This window comes from Protopterus annectens, chromosome 2.part0 (genome assembly GCF_019279795.1).
Source record: "Protopterus annectens isolate FY-2018-M chromosome 2.part0, PAN1.0, whole genome shotgun sequence".
Lineage (NCBI taxonomy): Eukaryota > Metazoa > Chordata > Ceratodontiformes > Protopteridae > Protopterus > Protopterus annectens.
In genome coordinates, this window is record NC_056728.1 from 1,477,529,877 (window position 1) to 1,477,548,440 (window position 18,564).

Genomic DNA, 18,564 nt, shown 5'->3' on the forward strand with positions numbered 1-18,564 from the left:
TTATAATTACAACAGTAAGTGCATTGCACACATCAGGTATCTGCGTGGCAAATATATATGTGTACATGTCACCTCAATCAGTACATAGGTGTGAAGCCTGCATACTACATGAATACATTTGTTTCCATTGACAGGTTGTGCCGCCAGATCGTAGGTCACATATGTATGTATGTGACAAGGCCGTCCACTGTCGTGTTCTGTGGCCAAGGTCATCTGTGCCACACACACCCATGACTGTTACTTAAGAGTAGCGTGAGTGAGGGTATATGCCTGGGGTATATTTCAGACATGTTCATACACAACAATGACTACCAGTAATGGACAGTCTTTATAGGTGTACAACTGCCTTGTGGATATGCATTCAGGCCTCTAATGTCTTATGTGATACACCGAGGGACTCCACAATACCTATGGATATGTGGATACCAAGGAACACATGACATAACATGAGGCTGTATGTACACATTGGTACCCAGCATACATGTTGAGGGCTACCACCTGTGTGGTACTGATGGGATAGTATGTATAGTACATGAGGATGACTATGCCATAGACAGCTTAATGCTATACAGCATGTATCAGACAACAGGTATTTGTCTGTATGATACCCTTGTGTAGGATATGTGTCCCATCCAGGGAATGCATTGTAGGCCAATGCATGCATTTCCAGATTTGGATGGACACATCCCTAGTGTGTTTGCATGTATCTAAGGGGGCTATATGCCAAACAGGTGTGGTCAAAGGAATGGGTGGCAGTCATTACCACTGGTTAGTGTTATAGTGTAGCACCGGAAGGATCTAACTGTTACTGAGTTTCTTACGACTGTGTGCTATTTGTCAGGACATCATTCAATGATTGCTTATAGTCATGCTGTTGAGGTTGTGTATACTACCAGACCACAAATCATTGACAGATATTAATGGTATCACCCACAGCATAGTGTCAACCCATGTCATACACACATGTCTACCCATGTTAGTACATAACTGTAGTAGAATGCATACTGGCCATTGAAAGATACTATGAGATGTTAACAATGTGTACGACAGGGTATGCCACATGTCCCATGGGTCCACTATGCACGTACATGCAGACAGTGTGCACCCACCATGTTCACAGATGTAGACTTGCTAATCTGTACTGCACACATCACACAAGTACTGTCCACTCACTAACACATGCTGGCAACACATAAAATTTCAGCCAAGTGGCACATGGGTGGACAATACATACTCAGACCTAACAGTAGTGTAAACAATGCTACATTGACAATCAGAGCTGTTAGGTATGTCTGTGGCCTTTTCACTTGCTGTAGTTGTCATGTGAGGTACATACCACATGGGACATTGTGATGAGTAGAGGGGAATACTGACCTATATTTCCCTAGATGACACACCTTTTGTGATGACACATACCTCATAGACAGATTACATGATTACTGTGGCACTGTGATTATCAAAGGGGAGCCTACTGTCCACCTGTGTCCCGTGTTCCCTTCTGACACCTTCAGTGTTAGGCAGGCTACCACCTCTGTGGCAGTTACTGCATAAGGTGTTTTGGAATGGGGTATGGCACTGCAATATCAACACTGGTGTTCAGTCCATGCCTTGGACAACAGGCACCTGTTGCAGTACATATGACCCTGTGTCCCTCTCTCTCTCTCTATATATATATATATGTACATATATATATATATATATATATATATATATACATACATATATACATATCTATACATATCTATCCATATCTATACATATCTATCCATATCTATACATATCTATCCATATCTTTCCATATCTTTCCATATCTATCCATATCCATACATATCCATACATATCTATATATTTCTGTATATATCTATATATATCCATATATATATATATATCTAAATATATCTATATATATCCATATATATCGATATATATCTTTATTTATCCATATATACCCATATATATCAATATATATCCATATATATATATATATATATATATATATATATATATATATATATATATACAAATATATATCTACATATATCTATATCTATCTTTATATGTATATATGTATATATCTATATATAGATCTATATATCTATAATTCTATATATCTATATTTCTATATAGCTACATATATATCTATATCTATATATGTATATATCTATATATGGTTCCCTATCAGAAGCCTGAAACACTATAAGCTTGAAAATCAAAATCCTGAAACCAAAAGCCTGAAAATTAAAAATCCCGAAAACCCAAAATCCTGAAACTCAAAATCCTGAAAACACAAATAATGCTAATATGTCACTATAAAGACACTAATATCTACTAACTGACCCTGACCCTAACCCTAACCCTAAGGTCCGTCAATATCGCACACTCACCTGACCCGCGCCCTAACCCTAACTCACTTAAACCACCCCTAACCCCAATATTTGTCACTATTGCATACATGCCTAACCTGCGCCCTAACCCTAACTCACTTAAGCCGCCCCTAACCCTAACATAAAACCAACCGCACACTCACCTGAACCCAACGCATGACCTAACACCACAGGGCTAACAATTGCAAAGCCACAATGATGTCAGTATGTCCATTTTGTGTTTTCAGGATTTTGAGTTTCAGGATTTTGGGTTTTCGAGATTTTGAATTTTCAGGCTTTTGGTTTCAGGATTTTGATTTTCAAGCTTATAGTGTTTCAGGCTTCTGATAGGGAACCCTATCTATCGACAGCGCAAACATGGACATTTAACAGGTAAGACTTTTAAATTTGCTAATCATGCCTACCATGTTTTAGTAAGTGTGGCAGTGTTATGCATGTGTGGTAGGCATGATTAGCGAATTTAAAAGTCTTACCTGTTAAATGTCCGTGTTTGCGCTGTCGATGTTTTCATGTGTCGGTGGAGTGAATGTCGGTCTTCCGACTTGTCGGTCGACCGACATGTACCCATATATATATATATATATATATATATATATATATATATATATATGTATATATACATCTATATATCTATACACACACACACACACCCACACACACACACACATGTATATGTATATATATATATATATATATACATGTATATATACACATACATCTAAACATCCATTGCTGTACATTTAGCTGCACATATAGGCACATATACTGCCCACCTTTCATGGTGGGGATGTCAATTATGGAACAGTTGTGAGACATACAGTTATGTAATACTATTGCACAATGTTGTGCAGAATGCATTCTGCTGTCCTCAGGCCATATAGCTATAGCAGGCCTCACTGCCTGTAACTCAGTCCCACAGCGTTTAATCACCACATGACATATACTGGCACTGCTTGCTGTCTGCAATGCCACACACTACAACCAACATACATATGTACACATAGCAGCCTTCAACAACATACAAATGTCCAGCCTTCACTAACAGTTGCAGTACGTCCCTTGCCCTATGCAAATATGCATGTACATATAGATATGGACTGCTGCCACATATGGATGATTCACAGTATGTAGTGTACCCTTCAGACACATCTTTCGGATGTCAGCAAATACATATCTGTTACATACCTTACCTTTGTATTCCTCACCTCCGTCTGTTGTAGGTGTTGTATTTTTTTTTTTTTGGTTTTGGTTTCCTCTGTGTGTTGCTGTTTGTTTTCAGTGTCTGTCTCCTACTGGCTGTTTGTATCCATCTGTCTGTCTATCTGTCTCTGTCTGTCTCTCTCACTCATGCTCTCTCTCTCTCTCTCTCTCTCTCTCTCTCTCTCCCAGTTGGTGCAATAATATTATTGCATGTGTGGACAGCAGATACAGGCTGCTTTTCTAGGTATCTGCACATGTGCATGTGATGGCCTCTGCACCAATTGGTGCCCTCCATATAGTAAATGCATGCAGCCTGCTGTGTGGTAATTGCAGTTTTCACTGTGATTTCAGGACACTGCTATAAAATGGTAGGTTAGGTAGGCATAACCCTTTCAGTTTTGCAAGGTGAGGACCATGTTTGTTTGCTGTGGACACTGTTGTCTCAGTCAGAAGGTTGGTATATGTCTCATATCTGGATGCTGAGTATATGTATTACTACACCTTTTCTGACATGCAAGCAGTGTCTACTCTCACTTATTGACATTTACTATTAAGTTGGATTCCCCACCTTTCTGCCTACTGCTACTACATTTCATTGGGAGTCTGAGGGGCACAGCTAACATTTGTTTGCAAATCAGGGATATCCCTGTAAACCAGTCACAGTTGGGAGGTCTGGCCTCTGACCTATTCAAACATGCCAGTGTTTATCCTGCTCTGATGCTGTGTGGGGTTTGTAAGGTGCTAGTGTAACATTATTCCATACTAGCATGGCTGGTTATCTTTTCAGAGTCATGTCATGCAGTTCCACAACACTTGCTGGTTAAGGGCCACAGAACATGATTTGTGTTATGCCATTCCTATTCTCCCTTTACATTCACTCATTGTAATGCATGATATACTTCTTTCAGCTCCAAGTTATTGTATATATGCTGTGGTGTAGTGGTACTTCATGCAGACTGGTGAGCCCAAGGTCTGGGGTTGGAGACTGACAGGTATATTTTATTTTGCTGCTGAGCAATACAAGGGCCCTGTCATACAGAGTGACTAAGGCACTTTTAAGCAGTTGTAAACAGGTTTGCGTGGGTTTGCGTGATGCTTAGCGATGCTTAGCTAAGTGCACACAAGCTCACACTCACACACCCCCGCTAACTACTGCTTAAAAGTGCTTACTCCCGCTAACACCCACGCTAATTTCTTTGAAAGAAAAGAAAATGGGGAGATAGGAAAGTGGTGAAAAAGGGGGCACAAAAAGGGAAAGACAGTAGGGAAACCAGCTGGGATGTGCAGAAAAGGTGTAGGGAAGGCCCATAGCTTCCCATTTCTGTACCAGCAACAGCTGTGCATATGTTCGTAATTTGGTGTGAAATTTGCAACCTTCCCCCCCTGAGAGAGGGGTGAGGACAACAGAGTATGTTGTAGTGCCAATTATAATTATCAGTTTACATGTCCAGCAGACATGTGTGCGAAATGGGCAGCTATGTATGGGGCGTAATTTTTTTGTGGGAACAGATTGCCCTTTTTTTATTTTTTTTTTCAGGTGAAAGTGGAATGTGAGGTAGGGGATGTAGGTATATTTGGGGAGGAAGGTTGGGGAGGTAAACAGACAAGACAAACAAGACACATACAGGGGAGGAATTTGACACATGGGGTGGGTGAACACAATTGACGGGGAAGGTTGTTTGGAAATGGCAAGCCCATGAGCCCACAGATGGTAACAGTGGAACTAAGATCCCCACCCATGGGCAGTCACCACTGCACCTTCAAAGCCCCGAGGGTGGCTGTGCTGGGGGCTGCATAGGATGGGAAGGCTCACCCGTGAGACACACCACTCTCGACTCAAGCTGGCATAGAGGATCAGCGACTGAACGCTGGATCTCCCTACGCACCACAACCCGAACCCTTCGAAGGGTGACAGGTGGCCCTTCTCTGCCCACGCTTGCATGGGGGGGAGAGCCCCATCCCCTGGAGTGCTTCCACCCAAAGGTGGCACAGGACCAACGGAGGAGGGGAGCCCGGGCTGGGCACCAGACCTGCTGGTGCCAGGTGCACTCGCCGGCTGAGGAGGGACTGGTGGGTCCACTGGGACTGGCCTTCCCATACGTTCTGTGATTAGGTGTGTTTAATTACAACATAAGCAAAACAGCATTCCAGATTATTTGTAACAGCATGCAATAATATTCCTATTAACACAACACACCAAGGGTACAACAGCTGAACAGCAAGCATAACACATGCATATATTGAACCACAGTGGTTATTCCAACAGCATGCAGGGATGTTTGGTAGCAGCAGGCCACCATGATTGTGGTGTTCAAACAGGGCACATGAATCAACATGAATGCAAATATTTATAGAACAATAGGACATATGTACCAACAAATATTTAAGATTACACATACCCATTGAGGTGTGGAATTGCATGGTTTATGCACATACAGTATGGTGTAGAAAATACCTTGGTTAACATCTTTTCATGACCTTTTCATCTACACTACATTACTAGTGACTGCAAGTGTATATCCCCTACATGTATTATTACACTTGCCACCATACATTAGGTTGTGTAATGGGTTTGTCTAGTTCAATATATGCCTGACCTATACCTGACAAACTAACTGTCCAGGATGCAGATGTTACTGCTACATATTTCTTGATTGCATTTTTATTTCCTTATCTACATATCTGGGATGTTTTCACATGACATTTTCAATTCGCTTTATACAGAACCCTGCATTTCTTGACACACACTCACATTTTGGGGAAAATATAACATGCTACACATGTGCCAGTTTTACTTATTCATGCCAGCCAGTAACTGACTGTTGTGGACTGTGTATATGTTTCACAGCTACTTGCACTTCCATCACCCACTTTATATGGGACTGTACAACTCTGGGTTGCCAGTACCTTTTCAAACATTACTGTTTGTATAATGCAAGGGTACAACAACATTTTATACTCTGTGACACAGACACACTCTGGGTTTTAGACCTTTATTAATGACATTACACACTTTTCCACATGCTCACTCCTTTATTTGTTTTAACGGTGTATATGGCAGACATGTTCAAGACATATTATACCTTTATTAATAGGTTAGCACACTCTTTTTCAGGCTCACTCACTTATTTTATATGACAGTGCCTGCAGATATATTATTCCAGACATATGTTACCTTTCTTAATGGGTTTCTACACTCTTTTTCTGCCTCTCTGATGTTTTTATCTGACAGTGCATGCAGAGGATTTATTCAGACAATTTTATGGCTGTATTATTGGACTACATCACTTTCTTTCATGCTCTCTCTCATATTTTATATAACAATACATGCAGAATAATCACTAACCTGCATGGTGGTGCAGCCTTAGCAGCCTATCAGCATAGGCTTGCTGATTCATAGCACGGTCACCTGCAGCTGTAAAGTAAATGAGGGGATATTGAGACATACCTATCCGTTATACATACTCCATTATCAATTCTTACATACTGCATTCCATGGCTACATACTCCATTGTGGGGCATCCCACGGGCCTCCTGTATCCACTGGTTCAGGCAGTCCTGCTTTCGTCTCTTCAGGTCTGCATGGTGGTGACAGACCTGCTCACCAGTCCAAGGAATGCCTGTGGCACTGGTGAGGTCACGAGTTAACTGGTTCCAAGCCTCTGCCTTGTACTCCGTCCCTTCGAACTGGCCCTGCAGGAGTCTTGACTTGTGATGGTGGACAAGGAGCCAAACCATGTATTTGGACTCCTCGATGCCCCAATGTTGAGCTCGGAAGCGTGTTCCCTCTCCGACTTCAGACATTCTAACTGCAGATGTGAGCTGCAATCAGTTATGGCATGTATTTCCACCTGTGGGGCTTAAATATGCCGCATTTCCCGCACTTTTTTATGATTGGCCATTTTGTAAAATTCTCGGCTGGCTGCAGACCTGCTTAGTAATGGTTAAACTATCATTCATAAGTATATGAATGTTAACAGTGGATGTTTCCCCTATGTTGTCATGGCTTAGTGGTTCTGTACTTTGCTTCTGATGCACAGAGTCCTGGATTTGAGCCTTGTCAATCATTTTATTTTCATACTGTCCAGACAGGCTAGGGGATGTGGCTGCATTTAAGCAACTTTGCTCTACGTTGCTCCTCGGTGCCCTACTGTGCCCTGATTGGCGCACATCCACGCAAATACATTGCGCTAGGTAAAGCACTTTTAAACTTTGGGCAACTCTATTGCACTGGGTAAAGTGCTATTAAGCTATGGGTGACTCTGTTTAGCTAAGTAAAGCACTATTAAACTATGGGCACCTCTGCTTAGCTGGGTAAAGCGCTATTAAACTATCGGCACCTCTGTTAAACTGGGTAAAACGCTGCTTAACGGCAGGCTATTATATATCTGGATCCTTTAAAAATATATATTTTGTTCACTGATACATTGGCCATTTCACTGCTTTTAATAATATTTTATTCATATATGTCTGGTATTATTTTAAATACTGATTTAAAACATAAATAAGAAGGGGAGTGGTAGGACTCAAACTGTGAATGCCTCCTTTTTGTGCATACGCTCTACTATTATGCCATTGCAATTTGGTGTGATTTGCATAAACATTCTTTGTTATGTTCTTCCATGTCAGAATTGCTAACTATAGCTAAGCAATGGGCACACCCGCACACACACACGCAAATACGGGCAGCTATATCGTGGATTTAAAAAAAATAAATATTTTACTTTTTATAACTGTGATGGGGGTTTACAGTGTCAGGGTGTGTGGTGTTGGGTGCAAGTACATTTGAGGGAACTCGCTCTTGTGTGTTGACATTTTGCTTTTACTACACTTGCAGGGGCGTGGACATTTAGACTGCTCGGCAGTTGGACATGCCCCCTGCTTTCATACTCAGTCTGTGTAGGAGTTACGGTTGGGTCAGCATGCCCTCATGAATATTCATGGCATGCTGACGTCATACCGTTCAACTGCAGCCTCCGAGTAAGACTTATTAAGTCTTACACAGAGGATTCGTGAATCCGGGGGTGAGACTTAAATATATCAGAAGGATGAATGCTTATTCAGTTGGGTAAGCAATATTATTAGAAAAAATATTTACTTAAACAATAAATTTGAAAAAATGCAGTCTGAGCATGTTGTTTGGATATTTCCCCCTTTTATTAAAAAAAGGGATTTTAATATATGACAAGACAAGAAAACATAAGAACTGTAGAAATATTGTGAACTAATAAGACATATTCAAAAAACAAAAGATAAAGTATTTTCTATGGAAGAGAGGATGGAGACTTGACTTTGACTTGGAAGTCCTAGGGATGCTATTAATAGATCCTATCAGTGGGGTGGTAAGAAGTAGAATGTTTGGTGGCACACCATTGCCGCTGAGAGTGAAAAGATTTTCACCTGGAAACTGCAGCCAACAGTAGACACTATGGCTCCCTTGTCTGTTGCAAATTATTAGAGATTACAACAGTAGATTATGAACAATTTGTTCTGTATTGACATAACTGCAGTTCAGACATTAGATCAGAAATAAGGGTAGAGAGAAAACTGTTTATAAAAATTTTCCACTATTTCATGATAATGCTGTGAGGCACCCACCCACTTTACTCCTGCGTATAGCTCAAGCCCCTTTTATGTAGAGTATGATTATGTATGATTCTGGCCATAATTAGGAAAATAAACTTTCTTAAAGACAAGTGCTCTCTTCTACAACTAAATAAGAAATGAAGAGGTCAAATTAAGTCCAACAAGGCTGACTTTGAGGTCAGGATAGCCTTGCAGGCTAAAGACAATCAAAAGGCTTTCTTCAGCTATGTCTGAAACCTTAGACATAGCACACAACAGTGTGGTGAACTGGTTTTGAATGGTATCACCTACACTGATCAGGGTGATATAGCAAATCTACTGGCTGATAAATTCAGCTGGAACTTCACCCACCCCACCCTCACCCCACTCTTCACCAGCACCAATAGCTGAAATTCCCTCCAACATACTTCACTCAGCCATTAACAGTACTGACTAAAACCAAGAGCACCACTTCCATGGGTCCTCACAACATTTCTGGTTGACTCCTGAGCAATCTAAAACATGACCTATTAGGACCACTTGAGACACTCTTCAACTACAGCCTTCAAACAGGCTAAATTTCAAGTGAATGAAAGACTGCAGCACTCATTCCCCTCCACAAGGGAAGACCATCAACTGACCAAGGGAACTACAGACTCTTCAGTCTAACAAGCGTTATATACAAAGCCATGGAATGAATTCTCAATGACATGATAAACAAGGACATTGGCAACCTACAGACACTGGACCTATCTCAGTCTAGCTTTGTTAAGGGAAGATCATACTTATTTAACCTGGTAAAGTTCTTTGAGAGAGTCACCAAGACAATGGACAAGGGTAAAACAGAACATATTAAATATCCTGACTTGACTAAGGCATTTGACACAATACCCCACTTGGGCATAGTTACAAGCTCTCAGAGCTAGGCATAATCACTTACATAACTCACTGGGTTGCTGGTTGGCTCATATACAGGATACAAGAAGTCAGGATTGGTGAAACCACCAACATCAAGAGATCGGTCACAAGTGGAGTACCCCTAGGAACTATGCTGGTCCGATTTTTGTTTAACATCTACTTCTTGGAAGTCAAGGCTAATGTGAAAGGCCTCTGGTTCATGAAATTCACAGAGAACTGCAAATTGGGCTCTATTATAGATTTACCCCAAGACACAGACTTATTGCAAGTGGGTTTAACACAGACAAACAACTGGTGCAAAGCCATGGCCTAAAACTCAGTGTAAAAAAAATGCATTATGATGCCCTTTGGAAAACTGTCAATGCAAGTTAATTACTCCATTGAAAAAACGGGTCTATATTGAATTAGCACACGCTTAGAAAAGCGAATGCTAAATCATCAACCCCTTTTAAGCGAAAGCTTAAAATCCCGAACACCTGGAACAGCGATTTTTTTCACAGGGCAAAAAATCGCTGGGCCGGTTACGGGAGTTCGCCATTTCCTCCACTGTCGTGAGATCTCGGAGTTGTTATATTTAAGTAGGGGGTGTGGGGGGGGGGCAAGCCCCCCACATTATATAATGTTTTAAGTTTTTTTTTTTTTTTGTGGACCAGCAATGTTTTTCCCAGGGAAAAAAATCGCTGTTCCGGTTGTTTGAGATTTTAAGCTTTCACTTAAAAATGGTAGATGAATTAGTGTTTGCTTTTCTAAGTGTTTGCTAATTCAATATAGACCCAAAAAAACAGCCCTAAGATTCAACCCATTAGTAAGGCATCTGGGAACATATCTCAACAGCAATTTGATCTTTGTCCAACATGTATCTTAGATAATAAGAAAATCATTCTATTTCACCCAACTTAATAGTAAGGGCATGGCATCCAGTTCCAAGGAAGTTATAATACCACTCTATTCGGCCCTTATCAGAGCTACCATAGAATACATTGCCACCTTTGGCATATATCTAACCAGAGACTTGCAACAGCTGGAACATCAAGAAAAGTTTCTCACCAGCAGAAGTCAGGGCATGAGTAACCTGTCATGCACTGATCTCCTAAAGGCTCAATCTCTGTATTCAGTCACCTACAGGCTGTTGAAAGGGGATCTTTGTCTGACTTAACAGGGCTTCTTCAGACCCATCCCTCATGAATCTGTCACATGCGTGTAAAAAAAACAGCACTTAAAACACTAGATCCAGGAGACTGACCTCCTATTGTAACATAAGCAGAATATGCTGGAGAGACAAATATGGATCCCAAAGGATCCCCACACTATGGAATAGACTCTCATCCATGTAAAACAGAGTTCATCTCTGATGTTATTCAAACATAACCTTGCAGTCTGAAGCAAAATTGCAAATTTACCCCACGTCTTTCCCCCATGTCCCTTATGGATAGAGACCATCAATAAGAAAAGTATTATCCTAACTAAACAACCCCCCATAAATCCTTATCTACATGCCTACTAACATGCCACCCCCCATAAGATACATGGGACCCAAATGGCTTCGGGTGCATAGCTAGTCTTGTAGGGGGCCTAATGCTTGATAGCCTAGTAACAGCCTATCAGCTTATGAACTTATGTGTATAATTCAGCATTATACTTAAAGCTAGTACTGCAGGCATGCATTTATGCATTATAGCTAAAACCAGCATTGCAGGCATTTAGGTACAACAGCTAAAGTAACACTGCAAACATTTACTCTTATAAAAACAGTACATTATCAAGCTGTGTTACTATAGAAATTCATTTTTATAATAGTAATATAGTTTTATAGCCATGCATTCATTAATTTTAAATTTTATGATAGGAAAAGTGGAAATGTCTAAACAGTGAACTTTTGCAGGGCCAACTGTATAACATAAGGGAACTTTGTCCTAAGCTGTCACTAGCTGCTGTTTCCTTTCCAGGATGTCTGAAGACTGTTTCCTTCTTAGAAACTTGGCATATAATGAAGTGGGTCCCTTCTAGAGCTTCAAATGTTCATAAGACTGACATTCCTAACAGAAAACCTAGAAGATTGAAAAGGCACAACATTGAAATGCCACACCATCAAAACTGAAAACATTCACTATAAAATGTTTTGAAGGGAGCAGCTACAATAGCAGCAACTATGCTCCTCATACCTCCACTATTTATATACACCAACGCCAAGATTACACTGCAGCTGGGAATGGCCAACACCCCAGATCCAGCTGTACTGCAGTCACACACTATCTCTCACCTGCATAGTTTATTCTTTTAACTAAAAGAAGGCAATGATAAGGGCTCAGAGAAAGAGAGAGAGAGAGAGAATATATGTGAGAAATTATGAATACTACTGGTGGTCTTTTAAATACAGTTTTAAATAAATTAGAAAGAAGTTATGGTTTATACTGAAAATATTTGCAAAAGAAAAATTTACAGAAAATGAGAAAAATATTCTGTGAAAAAATTATTTAGGTAGAAGTCAAAAAGTCATTAAAAAATGTTAGAGGAATTACACATTGAAGATAGTCATTTATAGGTGCTGCAAGGTATGAATTGCAACACTGGAAAATTATGCAGATAATTGTAATTAAGATATTACATTATATATATATATATATATATATATATATATATATATATATATATATATATATATAAAGAGAGAGAGAGAGACAGTCACACATACACACACACACACACACACACACACACACACACACACACACACACACACACACACACATACACGCATGCACACACACACACGCACACACACACAGATATATATCTATATACATATATATATATATATATATATATATATATATATATATATATATATATATATATATGCATATAAGCAATTAAAAACGAAAACCATTGAAATAGAAAACTGTTTGATGAACATCCTAATGATAATACTTTAACAATAATAAAACTAACTAGATTATATAATATGAAAATTGGCCTGAAGGAGAAGTCAGGGATCTGAAGAAAGAAGGGATATAGTGGATATATTATGATGTATAAGACACAGTGCAGATAAGAAAAGGAGACTGAAAAAAGACATATTACTAAAATTAGATGTGGAAGTATCATACACTTGCATTAAGACTTCAGAAGCAATTGTGACTGAAAAGAAACTAGGTAAAGAGAAGGGAAATGCAAGACTAACTAGAGAAATGTATGGAAAGTCAAGATTAGGACTTGAGGAAATGCCTAAAGAATCTACTATAGCAAACTAGATCAAGCAATATTGACTCTTGAGACCATTTCACATATATGTGGTATGAGCAAGTTGATAAAGACTTCATAAATTATATCAAGAATAAGAACTTAAAAGTTTTATAAATTGTGTAGTGCCAAACTTGCGATTATATGATTTTGATAACTAAAAATAAATAGACAGTATTAGAAAGGACTGAAAATATTTAAAAAAGAATGTCAGAAATTTAGTATCAAGATTACTGAAAGTAACAGAAAAGATTTCTGAAAGGTTTGACACAAATATTTAATAGACAATTCATCTAAAAGGGTATTATGCAAGACTTAGGGGTTTAATCTCTATCAACTCCTCCAATGGAAAAAAAAAATGACCCGACTAATCAAACCAAGTTCCTAGGAGTTACAATAGATAACAGACTAAAATTTGATACACACATCTCCTTAGCAATCAAAAAGTCCATGCTAAACTAGGTACCCTCTACAGGGCCAAACCTTACCTCACTCACCAAGCCAGACTAGCGACTGCTAGAACCAACTTACTATCCACCCTCCTCTATTGTTCATATATTTTCACCAACCTACACAAGACAGACCTAAATAACCTAGAATCCTGCTACAACAAAATAGTTAGGTTGGCAGCCAAAAACCCCACAAAATGCATAATTGCTCTTCTCTCAAGCACCTCAACTGGCTGAAACTTTCCAACCTGTTAACTCTAAACCAACTTACCCTTGCCCACAAAGTCTTATACAACCCCAATAACTGCCCTGCCCTCTCAAACCTGGTCCAACCCTACATTAATTGCAGGTCTCTTAGATCCTCTGACAAAATACTGCTAAAAGTTATCCAGTCGCACAACTATCATGGTGACTCCCTCTATGCCAATAAAATAGCCAAAGTGTGGAACACTCTACCTCAACATATCCAAAAAAACACATATCTCTTCTTTCAAAAAAAGCCTAAAATAATTATTATGCTCCTAGAAATCTGTTTTGTATAGCATCCTTGATTATTGTACTACTGTTTTGTCACTTATTAACTACCGTAAAGTTGCATTGTGCTTTATTAACTACTGCATTGTTTTTCGCTTGTATTTGCTGTAATGTAATTTGTCTGGAGTTTTTCTCCCTGGGTCTCCACTGAAAACAGGGTAGTGGCCCAGTTGGACACTACTTGGTTAACAAATGTAAATAAATAAATAAATAAATAAATAATCTGTAAACCAAGGTTTTAATAAAAAGAATGCAAATATAAATCGACTTTATAACAAATAAGAAAAAAAATACTTCTAGAGTTCTGTAACAAATCTAAGTCTACCCACATTAACTACTATCAAAAAGATCCGGAAAAAAAAAGAAAGTGACTAAAGTAAAACACAAACTGAAACTAGAAGCAGAAGCCATTGGTAACTATAAATCTTCTTTAATCACATCAGCACAGTGACATGGTAGCACAGTGACATGGTAGGTATCAGTGTCACCTTACAACAAGACGTTATCTAATTCAGTTTTTGGCTGTAGTGCCTTTTGTGTGGAATCTGCCTGTCCTACCTGTGTTTGCACAGGTTTTCTCTCCAGGTACTCAGGTTTGGATTGGACACTCTAAACTGACCCTAGGTGTGAGTGAGTGTGTGTGTGTGTGTGTGTGTGTGTGTGTGTGTGTGTGTGTGTGTGTGTGTGTGTGTGTGTGTGTGTGTGTGTCTGTAAAGGAAGATAAAATGTGACAAGGATAGCTACCTGGTGGTGTAAACAGTGGATCTAGATGACATTCACTGTTGATGTGACACCCTATGTGGAGAAATGAGAAAAAGGAGTTGTGGCTGGATAAGTGGAGTGTTCTGAATTAATAGAAAATTACATAATCCATTCCGAACTTAAAGATAAAGCTAATATTTTCTGTGTAGAATCAATGCCAACTATATCTCAGAAATGGTCTTCAAAATTTTGTAAGTCCCTTAAACCCTCTACGATGATCTAGGAACATGTCTGAACTGTGCTTTTCAAATTACGAATATCTCTTCCATGGGTCCAACAAATTTACCTGGGTGCCAAATAAATAGCACAAAACATGTCCTCATGAAAACCCTGAAGAATTTGTTTAAATTAAACTTAGCCACATAATGTCTTGGAAATATGGAAATTTGCCTTCATAAAGGGAGGCCCTACCAAAGAACTATTGACACATTGACTTAAGTATGCTAATTTACAAAACCTTAAAATGAATCTTGTCTAAGCTCATTTATTACAATGTCAAAAATACCCTCATACAGTTAGGTACTAAACAGCTTGGTTTTGACAAGGGGGAGTTTATGTCTATTTCATTAACTTCTTTGAGATGGACATGGAGGCAGTGAATACTGATCATATGGTCCACACAGCCAATCTCAATCTGGTAAAGGAATTTCACACCACCTTTCAAGACACTTTAATGTTGACTCTTATGTGGTAATGTGTATAGGAATCTGGATGAAAGATAAAACCCATACAGTAAAGGTGGCATCTCAAAAACTAAGAAAATACATAGTAGTGTACCATAGGAATCAATGATGAAACTCACTCTTACTTCACATGCACCTCTCTGACCTGCAAACTGTAAATGCAGACCTATGCAGAGCCATAGCTAGGATGGAGTGAAATTAGCAGCCACTCTGAGTACAAGGTATTGATTGACATGATAAGAAGATGCCAATCAATCATTAGTGCATTACCTACATTCAGAAATGAATTCTGATAGTACATTTGCATTCAGGTATAAGAAGTAGCAAGTACAAGGGGACTTTTGTTCTTTTCATTTCTATTCCTTAGGTATGAGACAACCTTTATGGTAGGTGTCAGATCAGGGATTGTCACACCCCAGAATATGTAGGTATGGTTTTGGAACTATGGTTGATTAAGTTTGCCAATGATTAATAGCTGGGTGTTGTTATCTGATCTCCCCTCCACCCCACCCCATCTCCCAGTTCATGGAATTCTTATAACAAGAAGTAATCTAAAAACAACAATGCACTGAAAAGGAGCTAAAATTAAATACAAAAAAGTAGATAATTTTCACATTTGGTAAACAACTGCTTTCTACAGCTTACAGCATAATTAATACCCTACTGCAAACATACACATTTTTAGGGGTATTGGAACCTTGGTGGACAACTCCCTCTTCATTTACTGCAATGTAGAATCAGAAGCCAGGATATCCTTCTGCCTGGCACAACTGATGGTCTGAATTCATCTCATCCAAGTTAAAAGAAGTTAATGTTCCACTGTACTCAGCTACGACTAGACCAACTATGGAGTACAGTCTTCTCTTGGCATGCACTTTTCAAGAAATATCATACACTTAGACAGACCACAAAGTTTCCTAATGAAAGATATTTGTGTTCTAAAGACCATTAATTATAAAGACAGGCTTGATGACATACCCTAGTACTTGGTCTTTTTTAGACCCTGGCATGAAATCTCAATTATGTGCCATTAAACACCAACATTGCCTTGATCTCTTGCATCTTCACAAGATAAACAATTACACACACACACACACACACACACACACACACACACACACACACACACACACACACACACACACACACACACACACACACACACACCAAGTAGCCCTTACATGCAAAACCTAGTGACTTGCTTTTATGCTTCACCTTTAATCTTGAGGACTGGATGGACATTCTCAAAATCATTCCTGGCCACAGCTGTTTTGCCCCTCTAAAATATTTTGATGGATCATGAGAGTGGGTATTGTTAAGCTACAAATGTTCTTTCATCATATTTGTCTTGTAATTCTTATATATGATCCTTTATTAACAAAAGTGGGTAGTGCTAATTATCGTCCTATGAAAACGTAGTACAATATCTATCAAAAGACTGTGCAGAGTGAAAACTCCATGATAAAAGGTATGTTGTCATGAAATTAAGACACCTTTATTCATTCCTGATGTTTTTATCTCACAGGTAATCAACAAACATTCAATTCTATCTCCATTTCTGTTGATCATAATGCAGTATTGTGTGCTGTTTTATAGAAAGGCATAATGCAGAGGAAACTGTGCTTAACAAATAATTTTGATGATCTATAGTACACTTCCACATTGCATCATAGTCTAGGTTTGTCTTCTACAACAAGTCAAATTTTTCTGTTTGCAGAAATTGCCACGGCAGCACCTCTTCAAATTTACACTTTGTAATGTACCTTTCCTAATGTTATTCTGTTCTTTTTTCACCATAAAATGCTTAAATGTTGATTTTATGTGCATAGCAGCTTCAAATTGATCTGAAGAATATTGCTGGGAGAATTACACTGCACAACAACTGAAATGGGATTGCAGGCACAACAGTCATTTAAAACATTGCAGACACTGAAAATGTATGTGTACAAAGAGTTAATTCAGTCTACTGGAGTGATTATTATTGTATTTATTAGGCAGTGATTATTACTTCTACCAACTACTGTGCTGAGGTAACACTGCAATGCCTTGCTAACAAATAATTAGTACCTGGTCTGGCTTACAACAGGGCATGTTTCTGCAGATTTTATATGACCTAAGCAGAATATGACAGTTAGTGCCAAAGGTCAAATAAGATCCATGGATGTCAAGCAAACAACCTCTGACCGGGACAGGATACATGCTGAGCTGACATGCTGTTGGTCAGTATAACAGGTGAAGTAATTTTTTTCAGAATTTTATACAGCACATGTTTAAAGCCCCAGATTTGTTTTCCTAGCAGCATCTAAACCATTTCAATGATTTAACACCTTAACCTAGACATATTTAACAATTTATAATTCAAAATCCAGAAAAAGATTTCAAGCTTGTAAAATGTTGCCAAAGATGGGAGAGCCTCGTTAGCTTTAACAGAGGAAATAACAATATCTGGCTTTGTGCTCCACATCATTATACTGTCTTCATTATGCAGAATAATTACACCTTCTGAATAGCAATGTTCTGTTTTAGAAATCATAGGCTTCACCACAAATGGGCATTTATTTTTGTTGCCACAGCTACCCGTTTCATAGAGATTACTGGCATAATTTTGAATCTGTCATTCACTTAGAATAATTGGCCGGGTATGATATGATGGCATTTAACCATTTCCCATGATCTGTATATCACACTGAACATAACAACGGTACATTTTCTGTAATTCTTACAAATGTTTGTGGCACGTACCACTTTTAATCTTGTTGGACAATACCTTTTTATTGATAAGCTTTACTTAATGATCGATTTATTGGCTGAATGATTTTATGTACCCTG